Source organism: Amblyomma americanum, chromosome 7, assembly GCF_052857255.1.
Source record: "Amblyomma americanum isolate KBUSLIRL-KWMA chromosome 7, ASM5285725v1, whole genome shotgun sequence".
NCBI lineage: Eukaryota > Metazoa > Arthropoda > Arachnida > Ixodida > Ixodidae > Amblyomma > Amblyomma americanum.
The window spans coordinates 77,891,349-77,913,371 of NC_135503.1; the positions used below are offsets into that span (position 1 = coordinate 77,891,349).

The 22,023-nt window shown below is 46.7% G+C and overlaps 2 protein-coding genes and 1 pseudogene across 2 annotated transcripts in view; 1 reads left to right on the forward strand and 2 right to left on the reverse strand.

The window, feature by feature from the left end:
* The window catches only part of LOC144097251 (juvenile hormone acid O-methyltransferase-like), a 32,424-nt gene extending 16,484 nt beyond the window's left edge, over nt 1-15,940 (reverse strand). Inside the window, exon 1 of the mRNA XM_077629993.1 lies at nt 15,828-15,940. The gene's annotated coding sequence lies outside the window, so the exon portion shown is untranslated. The remainder of the gene's footprint in view (nt 1-15,827) is intronic.
* LOC144099346 (uncharacterized) overlaps nt 1-22,023 on the forward strand; it is a 156,622-nt gene that overhangs the window by 72,503 nt on the left and 62,096 nt on the right. The gene's annotated exons all lie outside the window — the stretch shown is intronic.
* On the reverse strand, nt 5,973-6,617 carry LOC144096821 (uncharacterized; annotated as a pseudogene).

The window sequence follows — 22,023 nt, forward strand, 5'->3', positions numbered from 1 at the left end:
CTTATAATTCAGAAAATGCGATTACCCTTGGCGCTGTGGCTCGACAAATGGCTTTTTCGACTAGTTACGTGCACTGGAGGGGTTGCTTTGCCTGCATGCTTTAGAAAGAGCATATATTGTCGCACGATGCAGCCAAATTTCGTCCTGCCACAGCGGCGAGGGTAAACGCGTTTTGGACATTCTAAAAACTTATGTGGCTGTTACTTACAACCGGCTACAAATCTCTAATTGCAACCAGTTGCCTATCTCTGATAGTTAAAAAGTTATCACAAATGAGCTAACCAGCTTAGTACTTAAGACAATTCAGCGGCTTTCCGGTGTCCACCAGCACTGGTAATACTGTGCCGAAAAAGCTATATTTTTACCTCAAGAAGCCTATATTTGAAATTTTTTGAAAGTCTTTCCTGAAACACCTGGTAGTAACGACTACACGACAATGGCACCGTGCAGCAAACCTTCGCTTACTGAATCAACCAACCAGCTCGCGAATACCACACTCGCCGTCCTATTTTAGATCCGACATTCGTGCATCACACTCTGACTGCACATTATCGGCTGTGCAAGGGCTTTCTGATCATCAACTTGTGAGCATTCATACACGATTCCACGCGCTTAGCCCACTAAAACAGCAACGGCTACGCAAATTCAAAGATTACACACGCGTGGATTACGCCCACATAATACACCGTTTGGAAGCGTGCCTTATCAGTTTTGATAAAACGGATATATAGACACTTTAGAACAATCTTAAAGAAATCAGTCATTAATTTCAAGATAACTTTGTGCCGAAAAAGCACAAAACGATCAACAAACAGACGCCTTAGATGAATCAGAACACTGTTCACCTTAAACGCATAATTAAACGGCTGAAGAAGAAACGCCCACAACCAGACCTAATCGCGGATATAAAAGAGACCCTTGGGCTACACGTTCTACAACCAGGTCAAAAGACTATTATTACAAAACATATTTGGCAAACCATATAAAGGATATCCCGAGAAAGTCCTGAGGACACAAAGGAACCTGTTTCCGAAGTATTATTTGCTGATACAATAGTCAATGATTACAGGGCAACTGCTTATCATTTCAATGTCTACTTCCACAGCGTTTTATCGGTGTCAATGCAATGTGCGTTGAGTGCGACACCATCTTACCTCTCTGAAGCGGATATCATTGCTTACAAAGGTGTGTTTTACATGCTCCTGAACTTGAAAAACTAAAACTTCCTCCGAACCTGATGACGTTCCAAACCTGTTTCCTCGTAGATATGCCGAACTGTTTGGGAAGTTCGTTTGTATGTTTCGTACATCTTTGCTGTCGGCGAAAGTGAGAAGCGAATGGAATACAGCCTGTATGGTACCTAGTTTTATACGTGGTGACCATCTGACGCCAGATTACGTAACTGTCAATTAGGAAAATTGTCAAAAACTTGCCACAAAAGTGTCAATAAGCTTCGCTCCTATTGGTCGGTCGTGGCGGCGGCCATATTGCTTTTTTGCGTCATGGGTGGCTGCAGATGACGTCACGGATGTGGGAGAAGTGATGGCGTTGCACACCTAATTATGCAGCCGCTATTTGACAGTTTTTTGTCACAGTTTTGAGGCTGTCAATTTGACCGTTGCCTTTGTGACAGAAAATGGCGGCGGTGTACGCGGCCATACGACTGAGGAGACTGCGCTGGCGCGAGCAACGGCGAATGAGGGCGCACGAAGACGCGTTTGACTTGCCGGACGCGCTGTTTCGACACCTTCTTCGACTGGAGAAGCAGACTGTGGAGTGGCTGTGTGACGAACTCGCCGATGAACTGGGAGGTTTGCGTGCGAGCGCGCTGTCGGTGCGGCGGCAGGTGCTGTGTGCACTGCGGTTATTTGCTACCGGCAGCTTTCAAGCTGCCGTTGGTAATGAGGCGTACGTCTGCATCGCACAACCGGCGGTGAGCAAATGCGTACAGCGGGTGTTGGAGGCAGTTTGTAAAGTTAGTGCGCAGAGGGGGTGGGTGCCGTCGTCACCTCTTTGACACACAGCTACATATAACACGCTTATGCTGGCAAAGCACTTTATTTTTACCAGCAAATGGCACTTCGTGGTCGTCTTCTGTTTCCCAAGGGGAAAGAAATAAACAACCTCTCGTCACATACTGCAACACCTCACCTTTTGGCATTTTTGTCATCGATCGAAAGAGCCGAACAACGCGAACTTCAACAAGTTGTCTTCGTCGATTTCGTACCAAGCGCTTCTTGCAAGTTCGCTCGGTTGCCTTCGTTGAAATTTTTCTGCGCACTTAAATCAACCGCACAGTAGCTCGATTCCAAACGCCGCGCAAAAAACAATAACACGGCGTGAAACAGCTGCTTTCGTGCAAAGCGGCCTTTTTACTGCCGTCAGCACACACCCGTGGCACCGAACGTTACCCACCAGCCGATTTAATACCAAAACTTCGAACGCTTTTTGTTTTGCTTAATATTTTCAAACTTTAAACACAATGCTTTAGCAAAATAAAATATTAGTTATTTTCATCGTTGCTCATTTCTTATTTTTTTACAAAAAAAAAACAAGCAGACGGCCCCTCGAATGCTCTTGGGGCGCCGCCCTGCTGTAATTGGCTGATTCCTCGTTGCGTCACGTGGTGACGTCTCACCGTGTCGTCATTATGACGTCACCGTCAATAACGTTTGACAATTTGTCACAGTTGCGTAATCTGGCCCCTGGTATTGAAAACCTACCGGCTATACCATTAATTTATCCCTGCTGCAGAACTATGGCGCATGTTATCACCACTCACGTTCGCGAATTTTCAGATTAGAACTTGGTCCTAACAAACTACCAACATGTATCCCGGAAGGGCTACTCTACAGTAAACAGGTGGTTTATGGGGGCTAACGTCCCAAAGCGACTCAGGCTATGAGGGACGTCGAGGGCTCCGGAAATTTAGATCGCCTGGGTTTCTTTAACGTGCACTGACATCGCACAGTACACGGGCCTCTGGAATTTCGCATCCACTGAAATTCGGCCGCCGCGGCCAGGATCAAACCCGCGCCTTTCCGGTCAGCAGCCGAGCGCCATAACCACTGAACCACCGCGGCGGCAGTAAACAGGTGGCATATGTAGTGCACTCGTTCATTTCAGTACTCAATAGCTACGGTCAGTTTGAAGTAACCTTTTTAGATATCAGAAAAGCGTTTGGTATAGTTGCTCACAGCAGCTTAGTACTCAAACTTCAACCTATTGGTCTCCCGCAGGTTGTCCCAATTTTATTTTTCAGGTAAGTGATTATGTACTCGAAAACAATACGTCGTTCTCGGCGGGCAACAAACCGGCTGTCTTCCTGTCATGTCTGGTGTGCCCCAGGGAAATGTCCTCGGGTAATTACTGTTTTGCATTGGTGCGCTTTCGAAGGGAATGAGGGGGCCAGCGGGCTGTAGCGACAGCCGTTCTCCCTCATGTCGAGCACAATGTCTTCGGTCGAGAGGAAATCCTTTCCCAGAATTACTGCTATCGACAAGCCAGGAATATAGACGAAGCGATGTCATCGCGTTCTGCCGTCAAACCGCATCATTAGACGCACAGCTCCCTCTGCATTTTCCGCGCCAGCAGGTAAGTTTAAAGAGGTTTTGGCCGGTCTGAGACGGATGTTACCTATCCGGCAGGCCTCGTACACCTCGTCACCGACCCGACTTGCGCATTGACCTCCTCAAAATTCTCCCTCCGACGGCGAAAGGCCGGTGCTCTGTGGAAAACAGGGATGCTGACGAAATCGGCACTGGGAACATACAGGATCTTTAAGCAGGTAATTGCCAAAGAAAATATCTATGATAATTGTAGGGGAAGCTCTTCGTTGTTTGAGGCCAGGACGGGAGTATTGCGGACTAAGACATATAGAGACAGGTACCACGAGATAGACACGTTGTGCGTTGCGTGCGGAGAGGAGGAGGAAACGGCTGAACACTTGATATTCTTCTGTAAAGGGCTTCACCCTACAGTGGAAAGCAGCGGGGCTGATTTATCCGAGGCATTGGGTTTTAAGGACAGTGAAGGGAAAGTAGATTTTAAGCGGGTAGAAGTAATCAAGCGAAGGTTATCTGATTGGTGGCTAAAATTTCACAAGTCATGGCTAGGTGGCTTGAACCACCGCCCGATTTAAATGGTTCAGCCTTATCCGTCCGTCCATCCATCGCTACTGCGCTCATTGGGGCTGCGATAAAACTCTTTACTCGCGCTACGTTCCGCTGGGGAACTACCAGCGTAGCTGAACGTAAATGCGCTCAATTGAAAGCCTCTATTGTTCGCGACGGGAACGCACCTGCTCGCTCTACGCCCTCAACCACGTGCGATAGTACTGCGCCTAAGCCACAAGCAGAAGCGTCACATGTATTTCCGTGGTTACATTATACAGTCCCAAGACCATGTCTTCACTGATGAAGTTTTTACAGCGATTGAAACATCCGTCACACTAGCTTGACCATTTCCATGTGCTGCCCTTACGCAACACTTGATGGAGAGGTCGTAGAACGTTTGCTAGATCAGGCAAAAATTCTGGCGTAGTATATTAGGCACCAAAATGCCTTCCGCCGAGTCACATTATTTGGCTTTGGCGCTTCTCGGATCGTCTTCACTTTTTCCGCTTCTGGGTGTACGCCGTTCTTGTCTAGCTCGGGCCCCAAGTAACAAACACTTTCTCGGGGAAATTTACATCTGCCTGCGTTAAGACGAATTCCGTGCTTACTGAGCGCTTGTACCACTTGCTGAGAACGCTGACAGCACTCTATCAGGTTTTTGGCGGCTATTAACGCATCATCTAGGTAACAGGCAGTCCCAGGGATGTTTCGCAAAACCTGGTACATCACGGCCTGAAAGATTGCTCGTGCGCTTCCCTCTCCGTACGGCAATCTCCTAAACCTGAAAAGTCCCATGTGCGTATTCACCGTGAGCAGCTCCTGTTCTTGCTCATCCAGCTCAAGCTGCAGGTAAGCCTTCGACAAATCCAGCAATGCGAGCACAGTTCCTCCAACCAGTGACGCGAATATGTCCTCCGGTAGGGGCAGGGGATAGTGGTCGAGTTCGATTCCCCGATTTACAGTGACTAGTCCCCACAAATCCTGATCTCTTTTCCTGCTTTTCTTGGCACGATTACAAGTGGTGTAGCCCAATCATTGTGCCTGCCTCTGTACACTACGCCAGCTTTCTCAAGGTCACGCAACTCATTCTGCAGTTGTTCACGCAAAGCATATGGAACTGGTCTCGCCTTACAGAAGGTTGGTTGCGCATCATTTTTCATTTCGATGCTACCAGTGAATCCTTGGATAGAACCGTAGCCTGGCTCAAACACATCGCCGTAAAGCTGTTTTAATCTCTTCTCTTCTTCCGCTGCTGCTATCTGCTTGCCACCCTTTGCATTATCCACGTCATACTGCAACTGCTGCGCAGCATTGTGCAGGTGAACTTTAAGTGCTGTTATTCAATCGCGACCTCGAAGCGTCGGCATGCAAGCTTCATTTTCTTGCTTTGCAACTATCATAGGCAGACGGTAGCTTTGGTTCTGATTGATAAGAGACAGTGGCGTTCGCCTCGCCTTTCACTTTGAGTGCAGTGCCGTCATACACTCCTGCAGGCATCCATTGCCTTTGGAACGTGGGTAGTCTGGAGAATTTTCATCAAAGTCTCTTTCAGACATTATGGTCACAGCGGCTCCTGTGTCCAATTTCATTGGAATCAGCTTGCCGTTGTCTTTTACTTTAAGCGCAATAGGCGGCGAGCTACCTGCCTTGTTCGTAGTACAAACTGCAAGCAAATTGGTTGCAGACACGGTCTCCTCAGCTTTGTGCACGACGTTTGTTTTGCACATTTTCGCTCCATGACCTGGCTTTGAGCATTTGAAGCACGCACTTTTGAGAAAAGGACCACTCACTGGCGCGTGCAGTCCGCCACATCTATGACAGGTGCGAACACTACTTTTCCCACGTTGCTTCCTTGGCCTATTTTGGGGGGCCCTTGCTCGTTGCCAGCAGTCTTGTCCTTCGTTGCGTGTCGCTTGCCTGGCGTGTTGTGTTCCCGATGCAAGTAAAAGTCGGTAGGACGGGCGTTTGACCCCTCCAGTCTCGCGTGTCTGTCACGGCAGTTTCCAAGGCAGTGGCGATTTTGTCACTCGCTCCCGAGTGACTTCGTCGTCCGACGGGACAAGAAGGCGGCATCGGATCGAATCCGTTCTGATTCCAGCAATCAGTCGATCCCGGAGCGCTTATTCCAAAAGAACTTCCAAACGAACTCGTCGCAGCCAGTCTTTTCAGCTCGACGATGAACTACTGTTGCGGGCTCTCCTTCGGCTCTTGCTTTCGCTGGTAGAAGTGATAACGCTCGGTAACCACGGACCGTTTTGGAGCATAGTGTTTTCGGAGAGCTTCTGTAGCTTCTTCGTACTTGACTTCCGTGGGTTTCTTCGGCAGCAGCAGGCTGCGCAGAGTCACGTAAGCCTTTTCACCCAGGATTGTTGAGAAGACTTGCAACTTCTCACTTGCGTCTATTCCGTTGGCGGCTGCATACAGGTCGAACCTTTCCATGTAGGCATCGATGTTGCCAGACTCTGGGCAGAACTCGGCCAGAGATCCCAGGGTGGCGGTCATCACTGATGTCGTCGCTTGTCGTAGCGTCGTCGTCGTTTCTGCAGGCTCGGTCATTGCCTCGGCCCGAACGATCCCATCCTCGTCGCCATGTTGACCAGAGACGCCGTGAAGTCAAGTATTGATTCGGACAGCAACACAAGCATAACGGAGAGAAACGATCCAGAGGCTTCGCCTTACAAAGGAAGCCTGACTGCAACCGAGGCATGCCATTGGCCAGGGTGCACTCTAACACATGCACACTAACCGCGTACATCAGATACGCAGCGCACGGCAACAAAATGATAACACGGGTGATCATCTTTGGCCAGATAAAACAGACCATATTTACCCGCGGACATGATACGGTCGCTGATGCTGCGGCTTGGTTGGCGCCAGCCACCGAACCGAGCTGACGGACTAGTGCGGCAAACATTTCAGTTACTTGCCCCACTACGGCCGCCGCGTCGTGAATTTGCGCGTGCTCTGCCGCATTCCTTACCTCATTCCCGGGTGTCCCCGGCATCCAAAGCCGCGGCTTTATCTGATTTATCCTTCTTCGGAGGCATAACTGCTCAAACTGAGGGGAAAAGGCGAGAGTCTACCCTACACGCGACTGTTTCAAGCCCGCGTCAGCTGTCCGGTCGCACAGACTAACGACTCACGGCGAAAACTAAAGGGCATTCACATACGAAAAAAAGTCTATCTACAAACACGCGAAATGTACAACATCAAACGCCCGAAAACTATAGAAACAATACAAAACACCTAACAAAATTAAAAACACTGTAAAACATGGTACTAGAAGTACACTACCCCGCGACCATTGCGGCTGACTTACGCACTAACCATAGCGGTCCAGCGTTGTCCCAAACAAACAGCGCCTGCCATGAGACTGGCCGCATGCTCCAATATCGGCAGACAAATTGTCCACAGGGGTGTTAAGGCCTCACATTTGGCGCCATTGTTCGTGGGCGGTTCCTCTGCGCGAGGACACCCAAACAGGGACACTCGTGCCAGGTAGTAAGGATAAATAGGTTTATTCTCACATGGTCAGGGGTTGTCAGGGCGGGGAACCAGGTGTCGTTGTGGCTTGCAGGGAAGAAGAGGCCACCTCGGCGGTCAGGCCTCACTTAAATAGCCCCCCAACGCCTAGCCCGGTTACCCCTGCCCCACTCGGGAGAGGAGGGTGGTCGAGAGGAGAGGCGCGGGATTTGAGTGGGCGGCCCGCGAGCGAGCCCTACAGCTTGAACATACAACTGACTCAAGGCCGTTATCTCTGTAGCAGCATACTTTCAGCCTGAACACAGAGTGGCGTATAAATATATATTTTCTAATGTAAGAGGTGAACATGAAAAAGTAGATGTGATCAGTGTGGCGATGGCGCGCGAAACACAGTAAGGCGAATGCTTTTTGTTGTCCGTTTTTTTTCTCTCCGTCATGTGCTGACATCGTTTTAGTACGAACAAAACAAACCTTGCGCAGCATAACGTTCCCGAAGTATACTTAAGGTAGGATGTTGCAGGTGGATGATATTTTAGCAAGTAAGCGAGTAATTTTACTTGATCAAAATATAGTGCGGGAATCGTGCTTGAACTGTCTTAGTAAATTATAGCCGATAAAATTACAGTTGCATGCTAGGATAGTTTTATATCGGCATCTTCTGGTCTGGAAAATTAACTTGCGCGTCCGAGAACTATTCCTTCCTCGCAAATTCATCGAGCGGATTTCGCCATATCCAGATCGTGATGACCTGTGGCATATTTCCTGGAGATGAGTGCCTATATGGTCGAACGCATGCGAACATGTATTGTTGTGAAGTCACTCATACGATTCCGGCCGCAGTTGAAAATATTTCCCCGTAAAAAAAGTAAAAGCGAAAACATAACAAATATTAAAATTAAAGTACATGAATTGGAATCATATTTATAAGGAAGTCCTGAGGGGGGGGGGGGGTGGTTAAAGGAATTTTCCGATATCATGGCAGCCTGTTGAGAGACTTCAAATCCTCCTTCTACCCTCTCTCTACCTTCTTTATCCTTTTCCCTTTTTATTTTTTGTCATTCGCTTCTTCCGAACACCTGCCTCCACGTTCGGTGACCGCCTGTTCAAGTTGTCATCGGTTCTCTTTTCTTCTATGTCGTCCTTTTCCTTCCTCTTCCCCCCCCCATAGTTAGCACTGGTGCTTTACGCTATTCCTTTGCCGCGCGCGCCCTTTAAAAGCTGCGTTTTAGACAGAAAGAAAGAAAGAAAGCAAGAAAGGAAGGAAGGAAGGAAGAAAGAAAAAGAAAGACAGACGAATGGACAAACGGACAGACCCGGGTCTAACCGAACCGAAAAAACAAATACTCCGAAAGCAGAAGATAGGACAGCCGTTGCCGTAGCTCAGCTGCTAGAGCACCGGATGTGATTCGAAGTTCGTGGGTTCGGATCCCATCGGTGGCGTGGTTGTTTTTTCTTTTGCCTTATTTTTCGGCCGATTTGCGGCTTAATTCTTGCATCTAACCACTTCTGTTCTTCACGCCTGTAGTGACGGAACGACTGCGGCGAACGCGAAACCTGCACGGATCTGCTGACTATCGACCGTTCCTGGTAGCTACCTGCCGCCACGCGTTCCCTGAATCACTGCCAGATCATCGGTTCGCCACCCATCATAAACAGCCTACAGCGCAATCGCCATCACTGCCCGTGGCAGCGCCCCTCCTGGATCTGCTATAAAAAGACAGACGATCAGCTGCCGAGTGGGATTTGCGGCCGAATTCTTGCATCTAACCACTTCTGCTCTTCACAGCTGTAGGTGAGTGTGACGCAAATACATAGGCTCGGCAGACTACTTCCTTTCTTTTGGCTGCAAATCCCAACTGTATTGTTCTGAGCTGTCAATCCTGTGGTGAAGGGTGTCGATCTTTGCACATACCGTGTTCGAATTGGTTGTTTTGGGCCATTGGGCCGGGAAACATCATTTTCACGAGTATGGTTTTGCTCGGGGTCGGCTACTGCAAAATTATGCGTACGTGACCGTCTGACCTTAGCCATTTCTTGTATTCGGCTCCTGCTGATCTGTGCTGGTGACATTGAAACAAATCCCGGCCCTGACAAATGTGATCAAATTCTCGCTGCTGTAAAAGAAATGACATTATCCAGTGAAAAGTTTCAAAAAGAAATTCTTGGAAAGGTCAAAGACGTGCAGTTGAGCATCACAGAGATCAAACGGCGCCTATCTAAACTAGAAGAAAACTCGGATGTAGTTAGCGACGTCTCTAAGGAAGTCAACAACTTGGGCTCGATGATCAAATAATCCCAAGACAGGCTTCCAAGCATAGAAACAACACAAACGCGTCATTCTACCATAGTTGTTGACGACCTCAATAACAGAATGTGTAGAAATAACCTGGTCTTCAAAGGTATTACAGACGAGACAGCGGAAACATGGAAAGATACTGAAGAAGTTGTGACTAAGTTTGTGTACAAAAACTTGGAAATTTCAGCTGGCGAAATCGAACGCGCCCACAGAATAGGAGAGCGAAGGCAGGACAATATCCACCCAATAATAGTGAAGTTCTTAAATTTCAAAGACAAGACCAACATTCTGAAAAATGCATCCAAAATAAAAGATCTCGACTGCGCTTCCGTTTAGATAGAGAGGATTTTTCGCCCAGGATGTAGTTTATTAGGAAACAGCTCAGAGACTTCGCCCGAAACAGTCGAAATCCTGGTGAAAAGTATAAGCTTTTATTTGATAAGCTCCTTCTCAATAATACTGTATTCATTTAACTCTGCCACTAAAGAAGTGATTGCTCTCCCCAAGCGCGACTCTAGAGTGGCTGCTATTCCCAAAAGCGGAATTAGTGAAATGTCTACTCCTCCTGAACGCGACGTGACCACTCAGGACCACTGACTACAAAATAAACCCATAAATTCAACATTGTCAGTTTTAGTGTCAAACTTCCGCAGCCTCTTTCCAAAACAAGATAATGTGTGTATGTCGAAGCATGATCAGCCGACCTTGTGTTGGGCAGAGAGACCTGGTTATCTCCCGATATTGCCGATTCTGAACTATCCTTGTCCAGCCATTTTTCATTATTTAGAAAATATCGCATTACCTCGCGCGGTGGTGGGGTGTTGATCGCCGTAAGGAAAAGCCTGCAAGCCTATGTTGTTGATACAGGATCGTGTTTGGAAATTCTATGGGTTGCGTTGCGTCTATCACCGTCCGTAACTTGTGCCGTTGGGGTCTACTATCGCCCGCCTGATTTGCACGAGGAATTTTCTCAAAAACTGAATGCATCTCTTACTTACGTGCAGAACAAATTTACACGCTCGCCAATATTCCCGGCCGGTGACTTCAATTATCCGCATATTGATTGGCAGACATGCAGCCCCCTTCACGGCATAAGAAAGCGTGAATGCCAGAGTTTTCTGGATGAACTATCACTTTTCGATCTGCATCAAATAGTTTCCACACCTCCGCGTGGCGATTAACTCTTAGATCTTGCGCTGACAACACAACCGGACAAGCCATCTGTAAACGTGCTCGATGGTGCCAGTGACCATAGGATTTTGCAGTGCGATTTCACAGTAGCCAGGAATAAACCAGGAAAAGCAAAGAAAGTTATATTTGATTATGCCAGGGCAAATGTTGATATGCTGCTCAATGAAATATCATTATTTTCTTAAAGAAAAAGGAATGCGGTCACCGACCATGTCATGAAATTCAAAGACGTTTCGGAACCTCGTACGGTTTCCTTGATCACTGAGCGGGACAAGAAATCGTCGCGACTTATATACGTAACACGTGGCGCAAGGAGCGTGCGTAGATTATTTTCTGCCGATGTTTTTCATTCTTTCAGTTCCCGGGGTGCCAATGAAAACTGGTCTCTTATTCGCGACAAACTAACTTTGCTAAAAGATAAGTACGTGCCCAAAGTCACCATCACCACATCTACAGAAAGCACATGGTTCACAAGGAGCGTCAAAAGGTGTATAAAACAAAAAGAAAAGGTTGTACGCAAAATATAAAGTGTCAGGATCTGAACACGATTGGAATCAATACCGCACACATGCGCAACTGTGCAAAACTGAAATTGAAGACCCAAAGGACAAGTTTTATAACAATGACCTTTCACATCTGTTAAAGAACAATCCTAAAAAAATTTGGCGAGTTGTTAATCCAAATTACAGCTCCAGCTCCTCAGTGTCAATAGCTAAAGAAGGTAAGCTCCTTACCTCCCCTGAGGTAGCAGAGGAATTTAACCACTTTTTTTGCTGTGTTCACGGATGTGAGCCCTTTGCCTACTGACCTGCGATTTCCAAAGTTGCATTCAACTATGCCCGACATAACTGTCACGCCAGAGGGTGTATCCTTTTCCATAGACCGTCTACCCGCTAACTCCGCCCCCGGCCTCGATGGGATATGTCCTAAATTACTCAAAATAGCAAAACCTGCAGTATGCCCCATCTTCGCTGCTATTTTTCAGCAATCCATTGATACTGGCTGTGTTTCAAACGACTGGAAAATTGCGCGTGTCATTCCCGTTTTTAAATCTGGCGATGCTTCTAAACCATTAAATTACAGACCCATTTCGTTAACCAACATCAGCGGAAAATTGCTCGAGCACATACTCTCATCTGTCATTATGGGTCATCTGATGAAGCATAACTTCCTTTTTGCCAATCAGCACGGCTTCTTGCACGGTCGATCTTGCGAAACACAACTGTTTGAACTGATCACTGACCTTCACCACGCTGTTAATGCTCACTCTAAAATAGACGCCGGATTTGTAGATTTCGCCAAAGCATTTGATAAAGTCCGACACATTCGTTTAATAAAAAAACTTGAGAATCTGAACTTAAATTCTAAGGTTATTTCTTGGATCAGGAGTTTTTTGGCCGGTCGGTGTCAAACAGTCTTTGTTAATGGGCATTCATCATCCATCTCCCCTGTTAAATCTGGAGTACCGCAAGGGTCCGTACTCGGGCCTATTTTGTTTTTAGTTGATATTAATGGCATAAGTAATAACCTAAATTCCACGGTCAGATATTTGCAGATGATTGCGTGATATAGACAGATTAATGATCCTTCCGACTCTACTCGTCTACAATCAGACCTTAACAAGATTAATGATTGGTGCACACAATGGCAAATGGAAATTAACACCTCAAAAACAAAAGTTGTTAGATTTAACACATTATCTAACGCCGAACCTTGCCATTCCACTTTGAACAGTGTGCGCGTAGAATCGACACCCATCATAAAATATCTAGGGTTGCATTTAGCAGCAGACCTCTCATGGAACAGTCACATCGATACGGTTATTAACAAAGTTTCCAAAGCACTCGGGTTCCTCAGATGTAACCTACGTTCAGCTAATCCAGACACAAATATATTAGCATACCCTACATTCGTACGCTCGAAATTGCATTACCCCTCTTTGATCTGGAACCTGGCAACAAAATTGGAGGCTCTGCAAAATAAAGCTGCCCGGTTCATATCTAAGAACTACTCACCACCAGCGAGTGTAACTGAAATAAAAAAGCTCTGAATTTACCTCTTCTCAAAAAACGGAGAATGCTTTGCATGCTGTCATTTTTCTACAATTTATATCCCAGTCATTCATCCTTTGCTTTGTACCATATCAAGCCAGCTGATCGGATATTCCCACGCATTGATCACCAACTCAAAGTCGAACCATTATTTCCGAGAACTAATCTCTTCTTTCATTCTCTTCTCCTCCTCGCCATCTGTCAATGGAATCTACTCCCTGGCACCATTGCAGCTGCCAATGATTACGAAGCGTTTGTAACCGCCCTAAAACGCCACTTCGAGCTGTAACCTTCATCCTTGCATTCCTTTCTTTCTGCATTTCTGCTGAAGCACTGCTTTCCAAGAAAACTTGAATGTTTGCTGCCATGTGCCTTTATATTTTGAGTGTTTGATGCTTTTCAACATGGTGTTCCCGGCCAAAGAATTTTGTACTTATTGCAAATATTTGTTGCTTCGTTTTTGCTGTTGTTCCCCCTATGTAATAGCCGCTGGGGCCTTTAGGGTATTTGAATAAATAAATAAATAAATAAATAAATAAATAAATAAATAAATAAATAATTTTCTCTCAGCAAGAGATTAGTCACAGTATTACACTCCCGTTGAGAACACCACAAAGCAAAAAAAAAAACATTATACATTCCCCAATGCACTTTGGTTTCGGTGGCGGTTGCTTTCCTTCATATGCACGTCAAACGAGCCCTCATTTCACGTCCCTTGTTTGCTAAATAGCTTAATGAGGGTCTCGGTTCTGGCAGTCTTGATACCATAGGTAGCATAAGAGGGTTCTCACACAGCTTCCCGCTTTTGCACCTCGCGGCGACGCGCGGTGCCGAAAACCTGGACACGTATTGCAAATGACGTCAGCAGCCGGGGGTTATCCTTGGTTCACAACGCCAAATTCTTTCAGACGTCACGCGCTACCGCGGCCACTCCGCGCGCGCCGCTTCCGGCGGAGGTAGGGGAGGGGCCGAGTAGATTGGGCCTACGGAGGAGCGCCGCTGTTTTGTCGTGCGAGAGGAGAGGGAAAGGCGCGAAGATGCGGAAGTTCAAATTTTGTCTCCATATAACTCAGCTTCGACAAACCTCATTATGATAATTCTTGCTGGAGGATAATTATGAAGCGGCGTCTTTTAACATCCCAGACATATCGCACCTTTATTGAGACCGCTTTTCTGGATCCATTTAAATGTCTCGCATTTATGGGGCTCCAGGAAGATGGATGCATCTATAAGGAAACTATTAAGTCTTTATCTTCACATTGCGGTAGGTAATCTACTAACATTCCAGAGGCAATATCAATTTTTGTTTGTACCGCTAAAATTTAATAAATCGGCGCGCCTCGGCTTAACACGAAATAAAATTTGGTCCATTTTGTACGGCTAGTCCTGGTTGTGAGAAAGGCAAACCGAAGGCCTCGAACCAACTCGATGTTCCAGGGAGAGTAAGCAACGTTTCGTACAACAAACTTCTGACCTTTCTCGCAAGAGTGATCAGAGAATGGGAAACGAGGAGCTGCTGGGATATGGGTGAATGTTGCACATGGGGAAATCTCGCGTCCATTTTCATCGCGCAGCTTGCCCATAGTAACGCCAAGCATATTGACCGGGTAACGCTGGCTGCTGAGAACATTTTCACAGAAAATTTTGCGTGCAGTAATAATGAATGCACGACGTGCAAACCGTATGTTTCGTACTCGCGACTCTGGGCACAAAAGAATGAATGTAAGAAGGATTCTGAATATATAAAGATAGGGTAAAATTTGCAGCAGAACTGCATCTTCGAAGAGAGCCTTTTATTTCAGTTATGCTATTTTTTCCTTTTTTGATTCGATTTGTTCTTTGTTCTTTTAGACCGTCCTGTTTAACAGCCTATTTATCAAGTTAACACAGTACACAAGAAAAGTATTATGAATGAGAGTAAAAATGCTCCCTAACATTAAAACTAAGTTCTCTCGCTGCGTGGGCTACGTAGTAAAAATGACGGTCATTATGACTTCGCTCCCCCGCCTTCTTCTCACGAAAATATTGCAGCGCTTCTGACAACGTAGCCCCCCCCCCCCACCCCCATGAAACCATACACATTAGAACATTTTTATAACGAAATGGTTTGTAACGAAATAATGAATATAACGGAGGAATGACGATTCCCCTTAGAAGTTTGGCGAACGAGGTCTATAATAAAGCTACGGCTATAACGAAGTAAACCACCGGGCCCCTTCAACTTTGTTATAACGAGGTTCAACTCTACTGAACGTTTTAGACACCTCTCATCCCCGATCCGTTCACATGGCTGTCATGGCTCAAGCAGACCTGGATTTGAACGCGTTTTTCAGTGCCACATACTGCTTTGACGGTATTTACAACGAAGAGAATCCTTTCGCAGCTGCCGGTGCAAAATCCTTAGGGATGTCGGGCACCAACAGGACACCATGCAGCTAACGTTCCGTGCCCCGCTCACCCATGGCGCCTTGTTAGTAAATAAACAAATTGTGCTGATTAGAGGGAATAAAAGCAAGCAGTTTTACTGTTCATGACCAGTCATGACTTCGGGAAGCACCAAATCATTTCACGTGAATGTAATACATACCCTGGCCGAAAAATAAATCTGCACACACAGCACTCCGGATCAAAGCCGAACAAAGAAGTAACTCGGAGCTGAAAATGAAATAAGGGGACTATACCTTAGCTTACCTCGAGCGGAAAACGCTTAGTTTCACAACTATCTGCTCACTGTAGGCCGCCGAGAATTGCGGTGTTTACGCAGCTCCGAATAACCTCTCAAGTAGACGCAGCAGCGATTTTTTTTTTACTGTGGAATGATTTACTTAGTGCCTAGCACCGATGCGACCAACGGGAACAACTGACACGAGTGGGCAGCCGTGCACAACACGAGATACCTTTGTCAGCGTTGGCGGAAGTGAGACATATGTGACATGTTTTCAATGTACTCGTGAGCAATACACGCCTGGCAGAATTCCATTTGGGAACAGAGCTACAAACGTGATAGACGACCAGGCGTCAGTAGGTACGACGGCAGTTGCCATGTTGTGACGTGGTTTATGTCTCACAACGCCTATAAATACTCCCAGTCAACCACGTGCAATTACATGGAGAGCTGTGCCTGCAGTAATTGTGATTCCGGACTAAAAAAGGGCGGTGTGTTTTTTTACGGAAGCACATGTAAGAGGCCACTATTACTACGCCGATAACAGTTGGTTTCAGCAACTAGTGCCTGACTGACGGCGCAGCCAACCTAACCGACCGCGCCTGTGGTTGTGTTGATGGCTTGGAGCGTTCGTTTCAACTTACAGCAGCGCGCGGCCATCCGGAGGTGATGCACCTCTGCAGTATTGGCCCAGAATCCTGAGTGATGTTCTGAGGAGCGCAGAGCCTACAGACCTTCTATTGCGGTGGTGGGATTAGTCAAGTTCAGAACAACACTACAGTTCGCCGGAGATTGCCACAAGACTGAAAAGATTGTACGAGTAGCTGAAGCTAGTACCGGCCAAAAATATCTCCAGGTCGTGTGAGCCACAACCAACGGGTCCAAATACCGCTCTGAACCCGAAAAGGAATTAATAAACTCTCCGAACCGGTCCGGAATGAAATTTAGCCGCATTTTAGGTGGAAGTCATCATTTTTTTTAATGAACAAAAGCTCGTAATGCGCACGGTAAGGCTCACCACAAACATCAGAGCGAAATGAAAGGATTGGTTTTTCAGGAAAGGAAATGACTCAGTAACTGTCTCACATATATTGGTGGACACCCCAACCGCGCCTTAAGGGAATGGATAATGAAGGGTTGAGTGAAAGAAGACAGGAAGAAAGAAGTACCGTAGTGAAGGGCTCCGGAATAACTTCCACCACCTGGGCATCTTTAATGTGCACTGACATCGCACAGTATACGGGCGCTTTTTGCCTTCAGCCTGCATCGAAACGCAGCCACCTCAGTTGGGTTTGAACCCGAATACTACGGCTCAGTACAGGTACGGCTCCTGCGAAGAACTCTCAACCGGTCTTTCTCGCCCTCGCGCTAGCATTTCATTGCGGCATCACGTGACCGCGTTGCGTTGCGCTGCGGCGCACCTTTGGAGAAAGTTGCGATAGTTGGCAGCTGTGCTAGACAGCACGGAAATGGAGTTTAATGCACGAATTAATATAAATGAGAGTTGATCGAAGGGCATGATGAAAACATAATACATAACAAGTACAATTTCGTCAATTCTGGAAATCTCACAATAACAGAAGCTTCAGTCTAATGCACTTCTCGCTTTGTGCATTTTCGCAAAACTGTTTAAGGGCCCCGTGTCGCAGAAAAGCCAGTGTCGTCATCGGCGTCGGAGGCGTTGGCCGTGAGCGAAAAATCCAAGAAGCATTAATAAATAAATCCCAGCGAATACAGTGTTACGGTGTGTACGGTGTGCGGTGTAAGGAGTGAATACGGTGTTGTCTTAGAAGGGTGCTTTAGAGACATGTACTGTGGTGTATATTAGTAATTATGAGCGTGGAAATTGCAGAAGTTGCAGTTAGGCGAGTAGCAAAGTACGTTTCCGCTACTTTTCCTCTTCAGAAGAGCGTGTTGTCGGGCAAGTTGGCTTTGCATGATATAGAAGAAGTTAGCGCAAAACTTAGACGAAGACAGAGAAGAAACACACAAGACGACAGCGCTCGTCTGTCGTCTTGTGTGTTTCTTCTCTGTCTTCGTCTAAGTTTTGCGCTAACTTCTATATTTTCCTCTTCGCTTGGCGCGCACGTAGCACCATAAGGCGGCGCCCACTAAAACTACTCCCTCCTCTAACTCCTCCTCTCAATATACGCCACTGCCCCAACAGATAGCGCGCGTCGGCAGCGCCTCCCGCTGGTCTCGTTCGGGCGCAGTGGGGCCGTGCGGGCACGCAGGAATCACGCGGTGAGCGGCGAGCAACGCAGCGCACATCCAAAGCGCGTTCACCACGAAGCTTGCGGCTTGCTGCCCGTTCGATAGGCGCGGAAGCTATGCTGGCGTTCGTGGCATTGGGTTTGTCGAGAACAATGTGCTGACGAACTACGACTGGAAATTGAGTCCCGCGCGTTTCGGCAAGGCGCCTGGCAGCGCTTCTACGTGGTTTGCCGCTCCGCGCGTCCGTTTAACGTCTATCTGAATGTTAAGTAGAGAATGGCCAATTACGCATATATGTGCATTAATCCAATAACGTTATCGCGTCATACGCTTAAGGCGGAGCTTAAGTGTCTCCTCCGAATTTTTATTCAAACTTTTGAAACTGATCTAACTTGTAAAGCACCCAATGAGAACAGTTTTTTTTCTCGATGTCATATGCCACCAACAAGAAAAACATAAAGCGCAGCTATAAAACGGAATTCTGTGACATTTACTTTCGGAAGCGCCCGTTGTCTCCAACAGCTGTAAAGGCAAGTTGCAACAAATGGAAGCCGCTTTTTTTCGAAAACCGACAATTGCTTTAACACTTTCCCAGCTACGCCCATAGAGCGTCGATTATCCGTGATTGATGGACACGTCCCGTTTTCTCGTGGTTGGATTAGGAACGAAAGTTTAATTTCTTAGGTAGTTAGATCTCTCGCCACCAGCGTGCTATTTTTAAACCCGCCGTGAAAACGGTGGTGGCTCTATCGCGAGTGTGGTATTGTGGCTCGTGCTGAGCTGCTGTCGCATCGTCGACGGACGCTTCAGACTTGTACAGCTGCAGCGAGTCCGATGACGATCCCGGGTCGCCAGAATTCAGCAGTTCTGACAATGAGCTATTGGGGCTATTATTTAATCTTCTCACAAGTCTTATACTAAGGAAAGTGTATTCGCAAGCAGTATTTACAAGAAACAACACTGTCAGAGTCAGCGAAAGCAAAAAAGAAATGCTAAACAGCCATTCAGAACTAAAATACATGTATCGTACAGTAAAAGCGTTAACCGTTGCGAATGTTGTTTTGACAAAATTAATCTAATTTAGCGCGAACGACTGTACAAACCGCGTTTTTGAGGCGTATGAATCGTGACTGAAAGAAGTAAGCAAAAAATCGCTCATAAAATTTAGGTGGAGTTTTTTTATCAGAAAAGCAGGACAAGATTGTGCAAGTGACGAATATGTTGTACTGTACGCCAAACCTAACAATATAAACAGGGAGTATCGGGTTACCCTAAGGAAACTGTAATCAAATACTTATATCAAACCGGCCAAGTTCAACGATATATTTCCAAATTCAAACGATCCGCATTGCGCCTTCTGCGGTGAAGTGGCTAACTTATGCCACATGGTATGGGCACGCCAGAACAATCCAAATATCGAGAGAATCAATGACCCAACAACTGAGGACCGGGAGGCGACGCTGTCCAGCTTGCACCCGCATGACCAGCTTTGGCTGGTGAACCGAGCAAGAGCGGCGGCGAAGCTAATGGGCTCCTGGAATTAGAGTCCACCTAACATCGATTTATTCTGTGCATTAAATGTTTTTCGTACTCACTTAGCGTTCATGGTCGTATTTTTTTTTTCTGTTGTTTTCTCCATTGCGCTAAATAACATGAATCTGGCGCATAATGCAGCATTCCAAACTGAAATTTTTAGTTCGATTTATTTGGCTTTAGTGGTCGGTAACTGTTGATAATCTTCTTGCTTCGGATTTATCAGTCAAGTGCAGCTAAGCGCAAACACTCGCACAAAAATTATTTTATGTATTTTTCATTTTTATAGCAGCGTCACAAAGAAACAGAACGAGGCATTAAAACAGGAAAAACAATCTGTGTTTTTCTTTCTTCCGAAATCTTTCGAAACCGTTCCAGCCAGTTCCAGCCTGAAAAGAATGCAGCTCAGGAGCGAAGCTCGCACCCGTACCCTAAAGGTGTGAACCCGAAATTGAACCGAACCCGAAATAATTCTGGACTGACTCCCTGACCATGACCGACGCCGGTTACTCTTCTGTTACCCAGTGCCTGAGACTACTCCGTGGATGTGAATCTCGGACTCGCATGCTGTAATGCATGCTAGTGAAATGAGATGACCGTCGAAAAGCATGAAACCTATGTTTCGATCATGCATATATTGCTCACCGCGCAACAAAGACGGCACGAAAGACGAACAAGCGCTGACTATCAACTGGGTTTATTTGGGAATGTAGCACATATACAGACACTGAAACCGATAATAACAAAGAAAGTTATCTACAGGCCACGGGGGAAGACATATCTCATTTCACTCTCAAACAAGGAAACGGAAGGATTACTGATGCACATTGTGCATTTGTGATAAATGTGGAAAACCCCCATTACCTCGCGCGTTAACTTACCGCTGTGAAGGAACAGGATACATGTGTTCTTGAGATCTGGGGTGCATTCGCACTCCTTGCATTGGAATGCCGATTGAGCAAGAGGGTCACCTTTTTCTTTCCTGTCATCGTGTTCCTTCTCCTCCTCGGACTGGTACGTCCTGCAGTGGACAGCTGTTTGCGGTGCCATGTGCATTGGACAGACTTCAAGGCGTGTCAGTAAGCGTCTTATTGAGCATGAAAACACAAGAAGAAATGACCCCCTGTCACGCACAGCTGTCCGCTGCAGGACGTGCAAATGCAAGCACGAGAAGGAACACGATGACAGGAAAGAAAAAGGTGACCCTCTTGCTCAATCGGCATTCCGATGCAAGGAGTGCAAATGCACCCCAGATCTCAAGCACACTTATCCTGTTCCTCCACAGCGATAAGTTAACGCGCGAGGTAATGTACGCTTTCCACATTCATCACACATGCACAATGTGCATGAGTAATCCTTTCGTTTCCGTGTCTGAGAGTGAAATGAGACCTGTCTTCCCACGTGGCCTGTAGATAACTCTGTTTGTTATTACTGCTTTCAGTGTCTATACATACCCCAATAAACCCAGTTGATAGTCAGCGCTTGTCCTTCTTTACCTTCGTCTTTCGTGCCGTCTTTGTTGCGCTGTGAGCAATATGAACACGTACCAACTCGGCCAAATTTCTGCTCCACTCTATGTGTCGATTTCGCTTTTCGTGGGGCCAGGAGACTTGTCCTGTAATCACTGTCCTCGGCGTGTTCCAAAAAGCCTGACACTCAAGAACCGAGGCAAACTCCCAATCGATTTATAGTTCATTTTCAGGTAACAAAGCTTCGAAATTCTCCACTAACAGCTTTATGGGTGGACTACCTTTCAACTAAACGATGTCGCCGTCTGCAACGCTTCGTATATGCGTTGTAAGAAAACTGACGTTAGTTTAATGATAAACGGGAATGCTTTCCAACTAGGAGTTGACCATTAGGCCCACGTGTGCCTTGGAGCGGATGCTGCTGGGAAGAAGCCATCGACAGGAATGTAATTTTATTTGTTAAGGATCACTTTACAGATCCTGCCGGCATCTGGGCCGGATGCGAGCGGTTTCGAACATGTACTAGTGTTGTTCAGGCCGGTTTCAGCATTGGCACTCTGAGGCTCACGTTGGGCAGAGGGGCTTCCAATTTCTTTGCCACGGGGAACGGCAAAAACTTTGAGAGTTTTTGCAGCGCTATATGTGAAATGGATTTCGTCCGGATTAAACGGGGTCGTCGCCGTTTTCATTGCACACAGCAGCGGACAATGTCTGCACCAATTTTGATAAACGTCCTTTGAAGGACTGTTACGTGTTATACAATTCGCGAGAACTAATACAGGAAGTTTCGCAGCGGCTACAAAAGCAGAATATTAGTTCAAAGTGAATGAGCTTTTTGCTTACACGCACTGTGCACTTCGAAGTCACTGGAAACACGCCCAAGAAGCGTCTAGAGGAGTATACGGCGTCCCCGGCCGGTCAATGTTTCACCGACTTGTCGGTGGAAGGCTGGAACTTCGTGGTGAAGTGTGAAATCCCCAAAAGGAGTACGGAACAGATGAACGAG